This window comes from Papaver somniferum, chromosome 5 (genome assembly GCF_003573695.1).
Source record: "Papaver somniferum cultivar HN1 chromosome 5, ASM357369v1, whole genome shotgun sequence".
Classification (NCBI taxonomy): domain Eukaryota; kingdom Viridiplantae; phylum Streptophyta; class Magnoliopsida; order Ranunculales; family Papaveraceae; genus Papaver; species Papaver somniferum.
This window is the reverse complement of record NC_039362.1, coordinates 49,778,961-49,785,567: the sequence shown is the minus strand read 5'-3', so window position 1 is coordinate 49,785,567 and position 6,607 is coordinate 49,778,961. Positions and strand designations below refer to the sequence as shown.

At 40.2% G+C, this 6,607-nt stretch overlaps 1 pseudogene; it reads right to left on the bottom strand.

Moving 5' to 3' along the window:
• Positions 1 to 5,701: 5,701 nt before the first annotated feature.
• On the bottom strand, positions 5,702 to 5,801 carry LOC113284865 (annotated as a pseudogene).
• Between the last annotated feature and the right edge of the window lie 806 nt (positions 5,802 to 6,607).

Genomic DNA, 6,607 nt, shown 5'->3' with positions numbered 1-6,607 from the left:
ACATCTCTTACTCCATTGTGTCTGAACTTGATGTCAACCTCGCTTGCACAATGAAGGGCATTATCTCCGAAAAACGTCCATGTGGCGACCGCAACACGAACATACACTGTCTTCAGGGAACAAAGGGATGCCTAGCCGGTACTGGGCAACGACCCGAAATTGACGTGGTGTAAGCGTCTGATTAAGTCCAGCAATAGGGATGGCTTTCAAATAGTCCATCGCGTGTGTCACCTTGTTACTTTGCCACAACATCGCATTTCTTTCTGTCAAAACAAACTTGGATGGTATCTCCTTTGTAACAACATCAAAAAACTGCCAAGGTTTTCATAGGATGGGGGGGCAGTAGAATTGCTGTTGAAAGTGGTGAACCAAGTGTACAGCCAAGGTTTTATTATTATTATTATTATTATTTTAATTATTATTATTATTATTTTTATTTTTAAATCAATATTATTATTATTTTTTATTTAGACATGAATGGGCGGGAGACGGGCTACAATCTGGGCGCCGACACCTTTTTGGATAGCCAAACCTACCCTATGAAATAGAGAACCTCCTACTTTGTTGTTAACATTGTAGTTGGTCAAGCAATTCTTCAACCTCTTCAACAGGATAATGAAGTCATCTCCAAGCTCGCCTAAGGTTGAAAAGGCCAAAGCACAAAACGCATATCCCTGGGCTGTACACTTGTCTAGATATTTTCTGTGTTTACGCTTGACTGCCTCAGCAGTGGCATGCCCAGGCGTAAAATTATGACTCCTTCCACCAGCAAAGGGTGAAACTCCAGTGACGTCAAAACAGGTGTCACGACCATTCATCCAATTATATATGAGAATGTCAGCGGGTTTGAGAGCATTAGCATTATCTGTCAGAAAAAACAAAGATACCTCTTTTCCAGCTGCCACACTAGATTTATAGCAAATATCTAGAACGACATCTCTTACTCCATTGTGTCTGAACTTGATGCCAACCTCGCTTGCACAATGAAAGGCATGATCTCCGAAAACGTCCATGTGGCGACCACAACACGAACATACACTGTCTTCAGAGAACAAAGGGATGCCTAGCCGGTACTGGAAAACAGACCGAAATTGACGTGGTGCAAGTGTATGATTAAGTCCAGCAATAGGGATGGCTTTCAAATAGTCCATCGCGTGTGTCACCTTGTTACTCTGCCACAGCATCGCATTTCTCTCTGTCAAAACAAACTTGGATGGTATCTCCTGTGTAACAACATCAAAAAATTGTACTGCCAAGGTTTTCATAGGATGGGGGGCAGTAGAATTGCTGTTGAAAGTAGTGAGACCACAAGCTTGCATGTACATGTTGAGGGCATACTGATAGTTGCTACTTGGTGTAGAGGTGTCCATGGTTCCCAAAATAGATTCCTGCAGGTGTTTTGTCTGAATATGCGAAGCCAAGTAACAGTAGTGGCTAGTGTCAGCCATTGTATAGACACCAAAGCCCCCGTCTTAAATTGGCAAGGTAATGAGTCGTCGTTGTAGGTGGGCGAAACCCGCACCATCACCAGTGACCAAATGCTGCAGATATTGAAACAAATGTTGATCGTACTCGGTAATAGCTGCAGGAAGAACTTTAAAGCAAGTAGTACGAAGGGTGAAATATAATCTCGAAACTCCTGTGCAGTTTCGAAGGAGTAGAAGCTTAGATTGTGGGTCTTTCAACTGTCTAACTGAGTTCATGATATGCACAGTTTTGTCAACTCTGTGCTTAACTAAATCGCTGCAGTATTGGGTTTCGATACTAACAGGCCCTCCCAACAATTTTACACCACCTGTAGGCCTGCTTATACTGTCCGGGAATACTCCCTCTGTAAGGATTCTTGAATCAACAGACGGCCATAAAATTTCTGTCTTCCTGATGTTCAAAAACAAACCTCTTGCAGCTCCTTGTTGTTGTATAATGCTTAGGGCTTTTGAAACCTCCAACATGTCTCCGATGATGCTTCCATCGTCAAGGTACCAAGCGCTCATATCAAATGAACACTGAGCGGCTATATTGTGGACTAGGGGGTGTAAAACTAATGCAAACAGTAGGGGGCCAAGGGGGTATCCCTGTTGGACCCCTTATGCAGATGACAATATAGACTCGTTGTAATAAAGCCGTGCAGGTTGAGCGTAACAGAACTCAACCCACTCGAATTGCTAAGACATCTAAGCCTCACTTCTTGAATTACATTTGTTCTATCAACCAAATTGAAGGCATTAGAAAAGTCTACAAGTATCATGGTAAGGTTCTTTTGTGTACCTTTTAGTTCCAACAGTCTATTTGCAGCATGTAAGATACTTTCTCCTCCTTGATAGACACAATTTTGTGTCTTATTTGTCTCGGTTCTATATATTGATAGTGTTCATTTTTGTACTTATTATGGTGTTTTATGTGTGTGTATGTATTTTTGGCCAATAAACATTTTTGGAAAAATCGGCTCGAAAAGTTGCGCAGGGCACCCTCGGAGGACAGTTGCTAAACGGACCCCAGAATTGGCTAAGGAGCACCCAGGCTATGTATAGCCCAAATTTATCCTCAACACCCACATTTGTCCACAGCACCCAAGTCACCTACTATCGGCACCCCCTACTCTGGATAGGGGGCAACCAGCTTCTTCCCCAAAATTCAAATTCATTTTGGCGGGAATATTTGGCAGAAGTGAACAGATTTAGGGTTTGACATTCAAGCGAGTTTTAGAGAGATTCAAGCGCTGATTTTCATGGGGCTGGACTTCCTAGAGCGTAACAGGCTTGGAATGTTCGTTTTGATCGATCGAATTTGGCTAGATAAGCCGGAAAAAGGAAACAGAGGTGTGGAGTTTCACGGGTATCCTGATTCGGTAGTTGGAAGAGATTTGGTCGGATTTTTCTCGCGTTATGGATTAGTATAACCCTGTTTCGTCTAAACAGGGAATGTATGGCGGCCAGATTTGAGAAAGAAGGAGTTTCCATCGTGTTAGACCAAAACAGAGTCATGGAGAAATATTATCGGGATTTTAGAGTCCATGAAGATTTAGGAAAGAATTTAACGCCCAGGATTGAGTTAACAGGGTCCTGCTGGAATATTGTAGAGGTGGGATTGACCCAGTTGACGCTTACAGAAGAGAAGAAATAGAAAAATCCGTGACTTTCCGTGAAAGAAGAATGAAGATAAACTCGAGTTGTTTAGGGTTTACTTGGGGGCTGTTGGCTATATATAGGTTGGTTGCAAGTCAGAGAGGCGGACGAACAGTTTGGGGTAGTTTAGAGAACCAGAGGAGACAAAAATCACAAGTTGCAGGAAAGCTGTTCTGCTGGTGCTGCTGAAGAACACGAAGAACATCAACCCACGCCCAACTGTCGCAGAACACTGTCGTTGTTCTACAGCACTTCGCTTCTATCGTTACTGTAGCAGTCTTATTCCTTCTGTTTCTCTTGTAACAGTCGATCTGCAACACATATAAACGTTGCGATTGAACTGTTTTACTCCCTTTGAGTCTCTTCACCTTTGAAAATACCTTTTGAGCAATGGAAAAATATATTGAACCTGTTTTTGATATGAGGAGCTAAACCCCATTGCTGAGGCGATAGAGGAAGATATTTTTCCAATAAAGAGTGGTATTTTCTATTTATCTTATTTATTACAATTATTTATATGATTATTTGCCTTGTTTGAGAATTGTTTTAATGATTTTTATTCAACAATTGTGATTTCCATTGATGGTATATGCTTGGACTTAGGTTTTTGATATCCCATGCTTTTGATTTACACTTGTTATTTTAAAAATCTACTTGTTGCAACATTTTAGAATCAAATTAAACGAAAAAATTGGATAAATATAAATATTGGATTTAAATCACTTTGAACTTGGAAAATAGTGGAATCTTAGCCTCAGTGTTCTTTTAATATTGATAACAACATCATCTTTGTTTGAGTTTTCTATTTTTGTTTAAGAATTTAAGTCTATATTTTATCCTTCGCAAGTCTGAGAATCGAACCACTTTTATCACTATCTACAATTACATCAATTTTTGGCGCCGCCGACGCGGATTTGCTTTTAGGGTTTTTAGACTTCGTTTTCTTTTATTTATTTATTTATTTTTTAGGTTTTTATTATTTTTGTTCTTTTTTACGTTTTTGGGTATTTATCTTTTGTCTACAGGTTTTGGATCATAAAGCGAATTGCACCAAGGAGTTTGGTGATTTCGTAAAGACTGGAACTTAAAGCATAAAGACTTGGAGCGAAAGCTCAAAGCGAAAAGAACGGAGAAGAAAACAATTTCTTTTTAGATATTTTCTCTTTTTTTTTTTAGGGTTTGTTTATTTTTCTTTATAAAAAAAGAAAAAAAAGAGAGAGAACTGTATTAGGGTTTGTTATTTTTGTAATTTTTCTTTTCTTTTTTGGACACTTGGACATTGGACTTTGAACATTATTATTTTTTTTAAACCCTAAGGAAGGGTTGGTTTAAATATAAACCGTGTGCAGATAAGGACGGTGATTACGATATCGCCTCGACCCCTCGGGTTCGTACATGACATAGGAGTCGTGGCCCGAGTCGACTTCAGCGGTTCTTCGCCCGTCTGGTACGGGAGGTAAGTTTTTCGAAACACCCGCGAATCCCCTGTCAGCGGGTTTACTGTATTCCTTCGTTTGCATATATGCTGAGGACTTGAAAACGGCTGCTTTAATTTCCTAGTAAAGGGCAAGGTCTGACCATACAAGATAAGGGTTCGGATTTCATCACCGTTCTCTTCTTTCCCGCCTTAGGAAAACGAAACCAAACGCAAACCTAAGCCTAAAATTTTGACTAGAACGAGACCTATAGGGTAACGAGCTTAATACGAAAGTCGTTCGAAAAATATTGGTTACTCTTTTGAGCATACTTCGAAGTTCTTGAAGGTTTCTGTGAGTTGAATGCGTGACTGCGCCGCCTTGTAACCGGTGAGGCCTTGGGTATCAAAGCTCCACTGAGCTTCCCTCGCCTCGATTCAACTTACTTTGACTCGGATTGATTCCAGAGGGGTTTGCTCAGATTGTAACGAGTTCCTTTTCGAAAGAATAAAAACTGCTCTAGAAACAATCTAAGTGGAGCCATCATGATTTTTGTTTGGTAGAAGTTTAGGTTTAATTTGGTTGAGTCAGCCTTGTTTTGTGATTGCATAGAATTCCCTACCTTATTATGTTGCATGCCTGAACGTAAAAGAGACGCCCTAGGTAGATTTGTTAAACAGAAACCTAGTAGTTCTAAGCATCTCGATTACCTCAATTTAGAAAGTCCGATTCTTGAAAATTCCGTTTTTGAACGTCCGTTTGAGGAGAAAATCCCTGAGAGTCCAATAGCGCCAGAGATGGCAACTTTGAAAGATTTGTTGAACCCTACTAGGACTACTCGTCCCTCGTGTATCAAGTTACCTGAAACTGAAGCAAATTATGAACTTAAGCCTGGAACCTTACAGTTGCTCCCAATCTTTTTAGGGAAAGAAAATGAAAACCCCTATTTCCATGTTAGGGACTTTGAGGAAATTTGTAGTACCCTGAAAATTAGAAACCTTGATGATGATGCTTTGAAACTCAGGTTATTCCCCTTTTCCTTAAAAGATAAAGCCAAGTCGTGGCTGTATAGTTTGGCTTCCGAATCAATTGAAAAATATGAACAACTTACATCTGCCTTTTTGAACAAGTTTTTCCCTAGGCAAAAAACATCGTCTATTAGGACGCAAATCTGCACGTTTTCACAACAAGAGGGAGAGTCTTTGTATAGGTATTTGGAAAGGTTCAATGATTTATTAGCCCAATGTCCTCATCATGGTTTAGAAAAGGTTAGGTTAGTTCAGATCCTTTATGAGGGTTTAGATTATCCCACTACAACTACAGTAGATTCGATGTGTACATGTGGGTTTGAAAACCAAACAGTTAATGATGCGATGACATATTTGCATGAAATCGCCGAAAAGACCCAACAATGGGAAAGCAATAGGGTACCCCAGGAAACAATTCTTCTAGGCAGAGGAAACGTTAATAGGGTAGAAGGAAGCTTTGAATCAGATGCCAAAATTGCTGCTATAGAGAAAAGGTTAGAAGCTTTAGAAGTGGGTCACACTAGTGGTAGATTGGAGCCTTTTTGGGAAGGCCAGAATAATGAAGAGCAAGCCAATGCTCTCTATAATAACACTAGGTATGATAACCGTCAGAAGTTTGACCCATATTCAGAAACCTATAATCCTGGTTGTAGAAACCATCCGAACCTTTCATGGTCTAAGGGCCAGAGTCAAGGTCAGTTTAGTAATTCTACTGATCCCCCAGGTTTTGGTTACACTAAGAATTCATCATGCCCAGAAAACAAAACGACTAGCTTAGAGGAATCTATTAAGATGTTAGCAAAAACTCAGGATATGTTACCACAAAGCCAAATTAGTTTTCAACAGGAAACCAAGCAGAACTTTCAAACTAATGCTCAGATCCTTGCTAAGCTAGAACTTCAAGTCGGCCAAATAGCTAAGACCTTAAGTGAGAGAGATAACAGAAGGCTCCCTAGTCAGACTACCCCCAACCCTAGAGGAGTTCATGAAGTAGGTGCAAAACCATCGAATCAATTGAACGCTATTAGAACCCTTAGGA